At 45.0% G+C, this 13,640-nt stretch overlaps 1 long non-coding RNA gene across 1 annotated transcript; it reads right to left on the reverse strand.

Annotated features, from left to right (window-relative positions):
- Positions 1 to 940: 940 nt before the first annotated feature.
- On the reverse strand, positions 941 to 9,569 carry LOC130387570 (uncharacterized). Its single transcript, XR_008896329.1, has 3 exons — positions 7,963 to 9,569; positions 6,517 to 6,702; positions 941 to 6,400 (listed from the first exon to the last, which is right to left on the reverse strand). It is a non-coding gene; the product is annotated as an uncharacterized LOC130387570 (long non-coding RNA).
- Between the last annotated feature and the right edge of the window lie 4,071 nt (positions 9,570 to 13,640).

Raw genomic sequence — 13,640 nt, forward strand, 5'->3', positions numbered from 1 at the left:
AGGTGAACCGGAGGACAATGAAGACGACAACAAGGAAGATCGGTGTGAGGGCGGCCTCCCACATAACTCAAGGCTGGTTTTCAAGCACGTCGAAGAGTGATTGAGAGTTTTTTTAACCCCCCTCCCACATGTCACTAAACATTCCCGTCAACGTGACCAATCCCCACCATATCCCAGCCTTGTGCCTGCTCCTTTGCGCTTTTTATTTTTCTTTGTTATTTTTTTATCTTTTTTTCTACGTTTTATGAATAGCCTATGTCACAGTATGCACAAATCCCCCCCACTTTCTCTCACACATTTTGATTGCCCTGCCTGCTCAAACATTTTCTCTTTCTCTCTTTATCAATCGACAAAATAAGAACATAATGGCCCACAATAGGCTCAGACGTGACACACCATTACCAAACGCATCCAATACTAGGAATGTCAGCTGGTGACGCCACTGAGGCTATAGTAGGCTAACGATGCTCTTAGCAACCTACGAGTACCCTGTGCCGTGTTCCAATACTTACTAGCCAAATTGTGAGTACGTAGTACGTTCCAATTCAGATCCGGCGAGAAGAAGTATACTTCAAGGACCCGGATGTCGTACGAAAAACGGGCTAATCGTGAAGTGTGGATCGGAGGACACTTTCCGTACTCAACGGCAGGCATCTTAGCTACGTAGCGGAAGAGGCGGAGCCAGGCTGAGCCAAAGTCGGCGCATTTTCCACATAGCCTGTATTAAGAGTCATTTTGTAGTTTATGTATAGCTTTTTATAGCTGCTAGGTGTAAAGAGTTCACCGTTCAAAGCGGGATGTTTATTGCTGGGGAGGAGCGGCGGCGGCAGTCGCGATTTCCGGTTAGTGCACCACGGAGTACTCGATTTGGAACCGCACTCACATCTGAAAAATAGTACGGATAGTATTCCTTTAAGTATACTCATGGAAGTAAGGGTATTGGAACACGGCACTGGAGTCCTCGTTAGCTACGAGCGTTTTCACGACGTTCGTTACCAACGATGCTTTCGGGAAACGTACGATGCTCGTACGACGCACTTCACGATCCACTTAGGCCAGGGATGGGCAACTGGCGGCCCGCATCCTCACTCAGTGCGGCCCGCATCCTCACTCAGTCAGGCCCGCACATAATAAAAAAAATAAAAAAAAGAATAATAATAATTGATCGAGTTACAGAAAACTCGGTCAAGAAAGATGAGAAGAATTCATAGAATTCGAAGGCAAACCCATGCATCTAGTTTGCTTAGAAGCGATATCAGTCATTAAAGATTAACTTAAGTCGCCACTACAACTACTACAACTGCTTGTTGGGTTTGAGTTCATTGAGTTGTTGCACTTAATGTTGGGCCACTGTTTTTCAGTTTTTTGACTTCATTGAATGATGTATGTGAGCCCTTTGCACTGATACAAATACTGACCATTCATGTGGCTGTTTGAGCATGGAAAACATGAAATGAATGTATGTTGGTTCAATTAACATACCGTACATAGTTTATGATTCTGGATGATTTTTTAGGTAGTGGCCATCCCCAAAATGCACCAGAATACAGGAAATCATATCTACCAAATTCAAAATTGTGTAGCTTCTCTCAGCTCACGTTTAGTTGAAGTGTGCAGTCATGTGGCCCTCCGATGGTTATGATGAAAAATGTGGCCCTCTTTATCATGAAATTTGCCCATCCCTGACTTAGGCTAACGATGCTTTCGGGAAACTGGGCCCAGTCCCTCAGCAAGGAACCACACAGCCTGGTAAGCATACCACTACAAACAGAGACAGTTACACACAAACAATCAGCGGTGGCTGTAACACCCCCAACCTTAAAATACACCCTATAAGGTTTGCAAGTTACAACCACCCAACCTCAGGAACAACTATAATCTAGATAAATAAATACATTCTCAGAACCTTTTTATGCCGGATTTCTTAGTTGTAGTCTTGCACAAACAGGGCCGACGGCATGAGACGCCGATTGTGATTGTACATGCGGGCAGGAAAACAAGCGGGTTATGATCAGTGAAAACTGAAACTGAAAAAATGCGACAAACTCCTGTAGTAACCTGCCATTCCTAGGAACTGACGAAGGGCTTTTCTAGTGGTCGAAACGGGACTCTGTTATGGCTGAGACTTCGGCTTCCACAGGGCACTCTTGGCCTTGCCCCACCTGTCTCCCTAGATACGTGACAGTGGCTTTCCCAAAGTCTCATTTAGCTAGGTTCAGTGTAAGTGGCGCTTGAGCGAGCAGACTGAAAACTTGTTCAAGGCCCTGCATGTGTTCCTCCCAATTGCTTGTCCAAATAATCAGATCGTTAAGGTAGGCATTACACTTAGGTAACCCGACCAAAACAGTGTTCGCTAATCTCTGAAAGGTGGCCGGTGCGTTGCACATGCCAAACGCCATGACGGTATACTGTAAGAACTGGTCAGGAGAAACAAACGAGTAACCATCCGAAGTAGGGGTTACGAGTCCTGAACAGTAACAGCATTTACTTTACGGAAATGAGTAATAAACCTTGGGGAACCGTCAGACTTAGCTTCGACGAGGCAGGGAGAGCTCCAGGGGCTGGTGCCCCTGTTGTGGCCAGACCATTCTGCAGAAGATATTCCACTTCTGTTTTCATTAACTCACGCTTCACCTGATTAGCGCAGTAGGGATGCTGTTTAATAGGGAGCAGATCTTTCTGCTCTTTCAGTTCAATGTCATGCCTTAAGACAGTGGTTTGAGTCGGAACATCATTAAAGAGACCAGCAAAGCGGTATACAAAGTCCACTACATCCTGCTGCTGCTCAGTAGTCAGGTGACTTGACTGAGATGGCAGTGTTTTCAACATCTCCGAATTTGGGAGGCGGGCACCTTGATGGTGAAGGGGAAAAAACGGTCTGTCTAGTTACTGGACCAGATAAAATGAGACGGAGAGTTAATAAAGTCTGTCGGCACGAGGACCTTGGATTTATTAAGTAAAGTGGCAACGGTTATACAGAGTCATAAAGCGTGAGAAATCGAATATGTCTAAGTCCCTAATCAGCGCTGATGGTTCGTCCGGAGCTTCGCCTCCGTGGAAGGTCTGCTTCAGAAGAAGAAGAAGAGTCTCTGTGTGATACAGTTTTATGCTGTATCCTCCTCTCGATGAGGTGTGTGCGTTTGAGGTGTGTGTGGTTCTGTGTGTTTTTGCTTGACCTTGGCTCCCAGGCCCTGGTGTATGCAAGTGTATCTTCTTGTGTTCCTACTAACGGGGAAGAGCTCCTCAGTGTCTCCTTTGTTCTCGAAGTATCTCTTGTGTGCTCGAAGTATCTCTTGTGTGATGAATTAATGTGGCTCTCCCGTTCTTGAGGATGACTGTTGCATTGTCTGAGTGTTTACCATTTGCCTGCTTGGGAAATGGGGCCTTGGCTCTGGCCTTGACCTGACTATATTATCATGTTTGTGTTATGTGTTAAAAGTTGACTATATTGTAATGTGACTGCCATGTGATGTGCTCATCAGGCTAGGGTAGGAGTTAGCTATATTTGTAATGTACATGTGATGTACTCAGCAGGTTATTTTTTCCCAACAATGGGTGGAATTACGCATCCAGTCGTCAGCTTCTGATAGGTTAGGGTGATCCGTTACAATTAGCGCGGAGATGCCTTGGCTAGCAGCGGTTCGGGAGGACGTAAGGTCTACTGGACTGCTCTCCGTCTTCTCCCTGCAATGGTACAGCTTTAACATATTGACATGACAGACACGTGTTTTTCGCCTTCTCTCGGATGTGCCAATGACATAATCGGTGTCACTGAGAAAGTCACAAATCTCATAAGGACCGGAGAATTTGGCCGAGAGAGCGGAGCCAGGAATAGGCAGCAATGCTAAGACCTTATCACCCACTTTGAAGCGCCGGGGAACAGCAGAGCGATCGTAGTGGTGTTTCATTACTGTGTGGGAGGTTGAGAGGGACTCTTTGGCTAAGGCATTGGCATGGTGCAATTTTGAAGTTGATTAACAAAGTCCAACACATTTTTCTCAGACATGCCGGACACCAGAAACTTATCAAAAAAACGTACCCTCACATAGCCACTAGGAAGCAGGATTGAACACATAAGCTGCAATAACTACTCCAGCCACAGATGGCAGCACCATTACGTCACACCGGCCACGCCCCCTTGACCCTAACCACCGCGGCATTGAGATTAGAGTTCAGAGACCTAGGCAGACCCGCAGAGAGACCCGGGCCTAAGCCCGGGGCTCGACGTAGCTCACATGGGTGTTGGATACAATTCCCTCCCTTTTGCTTCATAGTTACCATACCGAAATACTTAAACAAATAAAGTGAGTTAAAAGCGACCAAGGATTGGACTACTTCTTCAAAAACGCGACATCATGTCAAGTTTTAAGGGGACCCGCGGGGCATGTGGCCAAAAACAAGCTCCGCGGGACTAAATCCTAATGATTCCTGGACAGCCTCACGAGCAGTAAACACCACTAATGGGAGTCCCTCATCCCAGCCCTTCTCGGTTTCCAAGCAATAATTACGTAGCATGGATTTGAATGTCTGGTGCCACCGTTCCAAGGCACCCTGAGTTTCGGGTTGGTACGCACTGGACACAACATGTCGTACATTTAAAGTTTCAAGCACCTGATTGAAAAGCCTGAACTGGAAATTTGAGCCTTGATCAGTCTGGATTACAAGTGGGAGACCGAAGCCTTCACTACAGCACTGGCTGTTATTTTACGCAGGGGCATAGCTTCAGGGAAGTGGGTGGCAGCTAGGGTTGCCAACTATCAGAAATGTAAATAAGGGACACATGCACGCGCACAAAGCGCGCGCACACGCATGTGTACACGCATGCATTTGCTACTACTGTGTTACCACTACTACAGTGTTACTACTGTGCTAGACTTACTGTAGCAAGTCCTATCCATTTAATAATTCATACCATAATCAAGTAAAAAACCACATCTATAATAAGCATGTACTAAAGACACATACCTTAACTTCAGTTTTGTATTTGCAGTATATACAGACAACACAAGAAACAGTTCCAGTATTTTGTTAAAAAAAAAAAAAAAATTGGAACAGTAGTATTGCGTTTCTTAATGGAACAGTAGTAGTGCAAACATTTGGCCTCTTAGGCCTAACAAAAGTATAAAAACACCTAGTGCAAAATTGATCACAAACTGTAAGCACTTAAATTAACTGTAAACAAAAACAGTGCAATATGATCACAAATTGGAACAAAAACATGAAATGTAAACTAGCACTTATATATCACAAACTGTAAACACAAAACTTGCTGGGCCTCCAAAGCCATGACAACACCTGGGTAGCCAGCAAAAGTATGCACATTAAAGCAGCCGGTCGAACAATAAAATAAACAAACATAAATACAATATACTTCCCTGAGCCCTGTTTCAAGTAGCTGGTTTTGAGGCAACCCCGAGTTTGTTCGCTCTGAGTTAGTGGAAACTCTGGGTTTTCCGTTTCAGGTAGCAGGTTCAGCACAACCGAGAGTTAGTTGCTGCGGCAACATACGCCGTGGGTCTAACCTGCTCGGGAGGTGGTCAGACCTACTCCGAGTTTGTTGTCTATAAGGCTGAAGGCAGCTCTCCGACAGAAGGAAGTGTTAGAAATGGCATGTCCTTTTCTACGAGAGCCTGTGGACGTAGAGGCTGCGATCCTCAGAAGGAATCTCCGTGAGGAACGATTATTAAGACCCCGGTTGGATATACTTTATTTTCCTGATAATTTTCTTCACGAGCGCTATCGTTTTTCAGCGCAATCTATCATTTATTTAGACCACCTTCTCAGCCCCCATGTTAACTGTCAAACGCACCGGGGGCATGCTTTAAGTTTATTTATTTATTTTTTATCGCAATTAACGCATGTGCAGAATGATCCGCCCCGTGCATCCCACCCGCTCTGTAGGCCTACTACAGTCACTTCAACGTTGTGGCTTTCCCATGATCAGAGTAGCTGACTAACCACGGACCTATAACTGCTGCAAGTCAAGAAACTCATTTTAAGAATGCAAGGCAGAAAAGACCCTGGTACTGCTTTTAACCAGATGCTGTTCTTCTCTACATGCACATGCTCAGCATAATCGTCTGCATTGTTCACTGAAGTAAAACCCTTTGAGTAAACTGTTCAACAAAATAACTTGTCCCACCACAGCCCGTGTTCTAATAAAGACAATCTACTTATGAGGATTTTTTTATTTCCTGAAAGCACAAAAAAAAAAAAGTCATTTATATTGGGTATGTTTTTAGAGCAGGGAACAGTATCCCAGTTTGCACCTCACCCACCTATAATTTATGTTCCAAAATTTGGATCTCCAAAGCATCCTTTTGCATCTTTTGAATTGTTACAATTGCATGGCGGTTGGTGAGGGCATCTGGTTCAAGTAGGGCGATGACGCCATCAGTAACTGGAAGAAGATGATTAGACAGTGCAATTATTACTTGAGCCAGAATTTATGTTGCCCCATCTAATTTGCAACGCGCTGGGTTGCGTGTACATATTTAATTATTTTGAATAACCAACCTCTTATACTGTAAAGGCACTTCTATCCTGGGGGGTGGGGGGGGGATCAGAGGAGCTCCCCCCAGGGATGCCCTCAGCCACAGGACGCATACTCTGTTGGCTGAGGGCCATCTCCTCAGCCTCTGTGAGGGCTGCAGGTGGTGGACCCCCTCCAGTCTGCCGGGCCTCTGCATTTTTTTCGATTTGCTAACATGGAGGAAAATGTTACCCTAATAGTCAGTAAGCGCTATTTTGAAGACACATATATATTTATAATGCATTTTGCCTAGGTGTATCCTTCTAATATATCTAAATCCTATTAAATATTGGCAGTGTTTGGGTGGCTGGGAAATGTACTACTTACATTTACTGCTTAAATATAGTATACAAATATATAATACATGTTGAACATAGCTGTTAAATTAGGTAGAGCAGGCAAAACAGCACAATTGATTTGATTTCAATCAAACATTAGTTTACCCGTTTAAACTATATTCTTGTACTTCATTTGCTGCCAAGTCCTCGTGGGGCAACTCGGGGTTGCGTAAATTGACACACACACACACACACACACACACACACACACTTTACATATTGAATAAGTGGAAGATATTAAACTTTCCTCTTATTTTATTTTACTAATTTATTTGACTCACGCATTGACTTGTTCAGCTATTTCCTGCCAAGCCCTCTCTCGCGCTCTCGCTTCCGCGGCGGTATTGCTTTTTTTTGTTAAAATGGGTAACTGCTCGGCATACACGTTCATTAGAATTTCCAATTCCGTGGGGGAAAAGTAAGTGGATCTACGCTTTTGGTCCATGTTTGATCATGTTATCAGAGATCCATTGATGATGGCTCTTCATAGTCAACAGGCACGCCCTCAGCCCAGAGTGAACATACTCAGAGTTGATTAACCCAACGCTGATCACCTGTTCTGAAACCGAAAACCCAGAGTTGCTTTTCAACCCTGAACTCTGAGTCAACCAACTCAGAGCGCAGGATTAAACTCAGAGTATGTTAAACCAGCTACCTGAAACAGGCCTCTGGCAAGTTGCACCCCCTGTTGGCAAACCCTAAAACAGGTATAGAACATCACACACCATATTTCTTTGTTTTGATCTTTGCAGCTCTGGTAGCAAATACAAAATACATTGTAATGTGTGTACACATTAAATCAGGCATAAACATAAATAAAAATAAAACAAAATAAAAAATCCAAAAGGCACATACTTGCAAACCCTACGGTTCCTAATACTGCCTATGGACCCAGAAAGGATCACACAACCCTATTTCTTCCACTTGCATTTTTTTTTTTATCTCTGGCAGCAGCAAGCAGTTGTGTATCCACCACAGCCTCAGTGTAAAACTTTGAGCAAGACTTTTCGTAATCGAGAGTGATAATTAGCTCACTCTTAATCAGTGCAACAGAGCATTTGTTCCGCACATCTGAACACCCTTTCCACGTACCCAGTAGAGGATGGGATGCTGAGAACAAAGGCCACCACAGCCAGGATGTTTGGAAGGTCAGCTGCCCAGCCGCTTAGCACTTCCACTCACTTCTCAGCTGTTCCTTTGGCGGCCAATCCTGACGCCCTTTGAGGTGACCGAAGACGCCGTTTGCTGTAACACACTCATCGTAGAGCTCATCCATAGAGAGGTTAAGCCTGTCAATAAAGATGAAATGGCTTTCAGTTCACAGCTATCGGCATTATTAAAAACTGAGGCACTCATTAAAATCATTTGACAAAATGTTATTAAAATCACTGGTAGTGATTAGTAGACTGGAATCAGGTGCAAATTATTATTCCTTGGCATTATATGCCAGTAAAGGGAGTCAGTGGTACAGTGTGTTTGCTACATACCTGTCAACTAGGTGTAGCTTCTCAATGATCTTCTCCATGTCGTTGTAGGAGATCTTCCCAGATGTCAGACAGAGTGGTTCCACGTGAAAGTGCCAGTTGTCGTCAGAGAAGTTGAACCACTTGCGCACATAACCAATGGCAGTGTCTAAGAAGGCTGTGAACTCCTGCCTGACACGATTGGCAATGTCTGCACTGAATGCAGAAAAATCCAAAGCTAGACCTGTTTTGTCCAGAGAGCATTGGATGGAATCAACTATACCTTGGGAAGACTCATCCGGATTTTCAACAAAGTCTATCAGCTTCTTTTAAATGCCCTCCTCTGGAGTGAAAAACTGAACGGCTAAAGGGAACATCTTGCGGTTGCCCTTATTGGAGGCGTCAGTTTGTAGAGAGAATTGGAGCGGCGTGCCATCTCCTTTCAACTTGGTGAGCACATCTTCTACTGCTTTTGGTGCCAGGACATCAGTAACCACTGCCTCAGCCTTTGTCCTCCCACAGGACATCTTCTTTGCAATAGCGGAGTCAGGGAGTGTTTGGGCGGTCAATTTGAACTGACAGTCGGAGGAGTTGAAGCTCAAATTGTGCTTGACTGTGTGATAGACATGAGCAACCTCAGCAGCAGTTACCTGTAATAGAAAAAGAAAAATCACTAAATGTACAAATACTGTATGAAATAGAAAATACATATACCTCTGACCTGGCTGTATTGTACATCAGTGGTTCGCAACCTTTTCAGGCCAACATTTGAATAGTTGAGGCAATACATGTAGTTGACATGGTTTCACAGATAAATAAAAATACATAAATACTGTGGCAACCCGCTCCTCGATTGAGCCGGGTTCCACGGATAAATCACGCTTGGCAGTGTGGGTTAAGCCATTAAAGGCATTTATTGCAGACAACTTAAATCAAACAAAGTAAACGCGGTCTCTAGGGCCTCCGTGGGCCTCTGGCCTCTCGCGGACACGAGCGCTTCCTCCTTCCTCACTCCCGTGCCTGGTCTGCCCAAATGTCAGTCCTCTTATAGTGGCTCCTCGGCTTTCGGCCAGGTGGCCCCCAATCACGCTGATTGGGCTTCGGTCGGCGCTCTCCGTCGCCGGCTGGTGGGTGACGGCGGTAACGGCCATCCCGGACCAACCCTCGGGCTGGTCCGGGCCGAGGTTTACGGGGTGGGATGCCACAATACACATAGCAGATCTGCAAGGTGTTGTGAGCTTGTAGATCGGCTACGTATTAGGTATTGAAATTCCTTAAATTGACATCCCAAAATCATGTGGGGAGTGGACCCCCCTGGCCTGGGGGTCGACCCACAGGTTGAGAACCACTGTTAAACATGCATGAGCTGTTTGAGGTGCGTAAAAGTTGTAAACAGACAGTATGCAATATTTTGTTATATTATTAATTATATGATATCTGCTTGCATTACACAATATGATTCAGTTGGTCTTATTAAAAAAGAAAATAGCACAGTGTATCAGTGTTGATACTTAATTATATTGAACATTTAGCAGCATGAATTGACGACAAAAAGTGTGAATGAAGGTATGATTAGGAAAATAGTCTGAAATGTAAAGTATACATTACTTCTGTGCAGACCTAAAATGTTGCTATCCCCTTTATTAAGCCTTTAATGTCAAATGTTCAAATCAAATACAGTAGCCTATACTTCTACTTGACCTCACAGTAGTGAGTCTTCTTCTGCTCACGCAGGTGCTGACTGTTCTCACACTAGTATCCACTCGTCTAAGCTACTACTAGCATACAACAAACATGCTTAGTTATTTGACATACCATGTTAGCCTCCGGAGTTGCTTGTCGGACAAGGAACTGTGTCAGAGCTCCCTGACTTCTCCTCTGGGTCTCGTTTTTCTTGTGTGCTTCACCAGAAGCATGTTGTCTTACGTCTGTCAGACCACCGTGGCTGACCAAAAATTGACGTCTGCATACAGTACAGTTCGCCATAAACTCATCTTCATGAACACTGTCTATCCATTTAAAGTCCCTTTCCCACACTTTTCTGTATTTTGCTTTTCTTTTTCCTTTTTTTCGTTTTGGCGTGCCGGGAGGAGGAGGTAGAAAGTCGTCGTCTTCACTCGAGGACGAGGTAGCTGCAGCATGGGAAGCCATTCTTGTTCGTGTTTTTAGTTTAATGAAGCCGGACGAACCGCTTCAGGCAGCAGCAGAGCCAATCACTATGAAGAATGTATCCTAGCAACCACACACATCTGCTGCCATTGGTCGGTACTCATGACAGCCGATTCCGTTTTTTACGGGACGGTGGAGTGACGGAAGAGAAGAATCGCTCTCATTCTTCCTCGACCCGAAATACGGGTCAAAGTGCGTCCCGTATCAGTTCATTACGGAACACGTCTTTTAGTTTCCAAATAAGGGACAATTCCGTTTTTTACGGGACAGTTGGCAACTCTAGTGGCAGTGCACATGATGGCAGCAAATATTTATTTCCACTCTTAGTTCGGGTCAAAGGCCCAATACAATCAATTATTACACGCTCAAACGGCTCTATCGCTGGCATTGGGTGTAATGGTGCGGGGGGATTTACCCGCAATTTGGCAAAAGCGAGGGTTGCATTTCCCCAGATGCTACCATTTAGCCGTCTACCTTGGCATACACACATAGCACCACACTACAAACAACCACACGCCACAGTTTAATACACTCCATTTATTTACAACATGCTAGATAATTCACACATACATTTGTTTGTCAACTACCCTGCTTCCGGTCGGTCCGGCAAACTGGTCCATGGGGAACCCATGCCGCATGAGAACCTGGGCTTGGTAAGGGACCTGGTAAGTGGCATTCCAATCAGAGTCAACAGCTACAGAAGGGGTCCATTTACGCACCAAAATACCATTGTCAACTAAATAGGCTACTTTTTCACTGCTTGCTTTGTCGGTACTCACCACATTGGAGAAGCAGCTCTTTAGTGTTGGATCAGCTCTCTGCGCAGCGCACAGGCGGCCACGGGTAACCGGGGGTGCATTGTCTGGACTGATCTCAGTCTCTTTCCCAGCCCCTTCCTCCTGCTCCGTGTCCCCGGAAAAGTTGACATAAGCACACTATCCGACAACGAGACGTCACCTTAATTTTTACGTGCTTGGGCGCGGGTGACTACGGAAACAGGAAATGGATTAGGATGTGGCTGGGTTACCTGTAGTGACTCCACACACTGAGGGGAATCCAACGCTTCCAGTGTGGGGGTCACTTTACCACCGGCAATGTCATTACCCATTAACAGTACAATACCTCGAATTGGCAAGGCCGAACAAATGGCTACGGGAAAAAACCTGGTAACTAATTTTGACTGGATATGTATAAGATGTATCGCCTTAGGCATATGATCCATCTCAATGCCCCGTAATATAGAACCATAACCGCACGGAGACTGCTCAGTGAACGGCAAGGCTGAAGCAAGGATCACAGACTGGGAGCAGGCTGTGTCTCTCAGCACGCGCACGAGTGCTGATCAGCAGGCTCACCTGTTAATGATACAAAACAGTCAAAAACTAACGGTTTGAAATGGGCATCCAAACTTCCATGGTGGCCAAGTTCGGTGTTTGTGCAAGACTCAACTTTGATTAACCCAACTCCCTTAGATGGTGAACCATGGGAAGACTGCTCCTTTCGTTTAAGAGTCAAACAGTTAGCGATAACATGCCCAGGTTTATGACTATAAAAACATTCCAGCTCTTTCCTCTTCGGAGACAGTAATTTGGGCAAACCTGCTGACGAAGCTGGATTATCTCTGGGTTTCTCAATGGAGACTGATGGAAAAACAGTCTTGTGAGTCAGCACATACACATCAGCCAGTACGGCTGCAGCGGAGAGAGAATTTACTTTTTGTCATTCAAATATACCACAATACGATCATGCAAGTACTTTGTAAATTCCTCCAACAGGATTAACTACAGCAAAGAATTGAAATTATCTACTTTACAGGTTGTACTACAGGTTCTACACTTGTCAAACAGGGTTCCCTTTTCCCTGGCAAACTCAACATAAGTCTGCCTCTGGGTTTTCTTGTGATTTCTAAATTTGTCGGTAGGCTTCAGGGACCAGGTCATATCCACGCAGTATGGCAGCTTTAACTGAGACATAATCTAAGCTGTCCTGTAAAGGGAGTGCAGCAACAGCGTCTTGGGCTTTCCCGTGAATTTTGCACTGAAGCAGGAGAGACCATGCTTCAGCTGGCCACTGTAAAGCAGTAGCGAGACGTTCAAATACTCAACTTCAGGTTTGCGCAACATGGATACTAAAGCAATGTACTTACTAATATCAAATGTGGTAGCCCGAGGTGAACTGGTGGGAGAGGAAGACATACCTGCGCCAGTGAATGTATTTTGTACAGGCACATCCCTCTAAAGGCCCATTCACACCCTACGGTAAATACGGATACGGACCGTTTCGTCCGGTCCCGGAGGCGTTTCATCCGTCAATGGGCCTGTCGCCTCTGAGCTTACGAATCCGGAGTGCTCCGGGAGAAACGGAGCAATACCACCGGAAAGTGAGACTACAGTATAAAGTCAGACCATTCGCGAATATAAACCAAACAAAGAAGAGAGAACGGGACATTTAAAAATGGCGCAAAATTTGGAGGAGAGGATCGGCGAGTTGGTGAGGGGGTATATCCACTAGGGTTGCCGCGGTGTGGACATTTTCACACCGAGTAATACGCTTGTGTCAACACCAGTATTACCGGTATTAACTTTGAAACTATAGGTCAACCGCCATCTTCTCCGTCAACTCTCCTCTCACACTCGGTGACAGCGGCTGACAGCGCGCCAATTCTCGGCGTCTTATAACGTTCTATATATAAAGTATAATATAATTTTATATATCATAATATCACGGCCAAAAGCTCTGTGTGCCTCCGGATGGCCGTAGTGCGAGGAGCTCACGTAGGGATTGGGCTTCACGGGGTTTGTTTACCGGCGTTGCTATGGTTACCGGTCTCGTAAGGAAGCACGTCAATTCTCGGCGCGACAATTCTCCCGCACAGAGCAGAACTGTGGCCTATTCTACACATTTTATTTTTCTTATTTATAATTATATTATTCATTTTAACTGAATTAGTTTTTTATTACTGAAAAAAAAAAAAAACGGTGTTGCCGGTGTGCAACACTGAGTAATCGTTGTTGGCCTCAACACCGGTAATACCGTATACCGCGGCAACCCTAATATCCACCTGTTTGATCCGGGTCATCGCGACAAACAAAGATGTAAGAACAGTTGGGAGGAAATAGCGCTTGCCGTGGAACTGTG

This window comes from Gadus chalcogrammus, chromosome 8, assembly GCF_026213295.1.
Source record: "Gadus chalcogrammus isolate NIFS_2021 chromosome 8, NIFS_Gcha_1.0, whole genome shotgun sequence".
In the NCBI taxonomy this organism is placed as follows: domain Eukaryota; kingdom Metazoa; phylum Chordata; class Actinopteri; order Gadiformes; family Gadidae; genus Gadus; species Gadus chalcogrammus.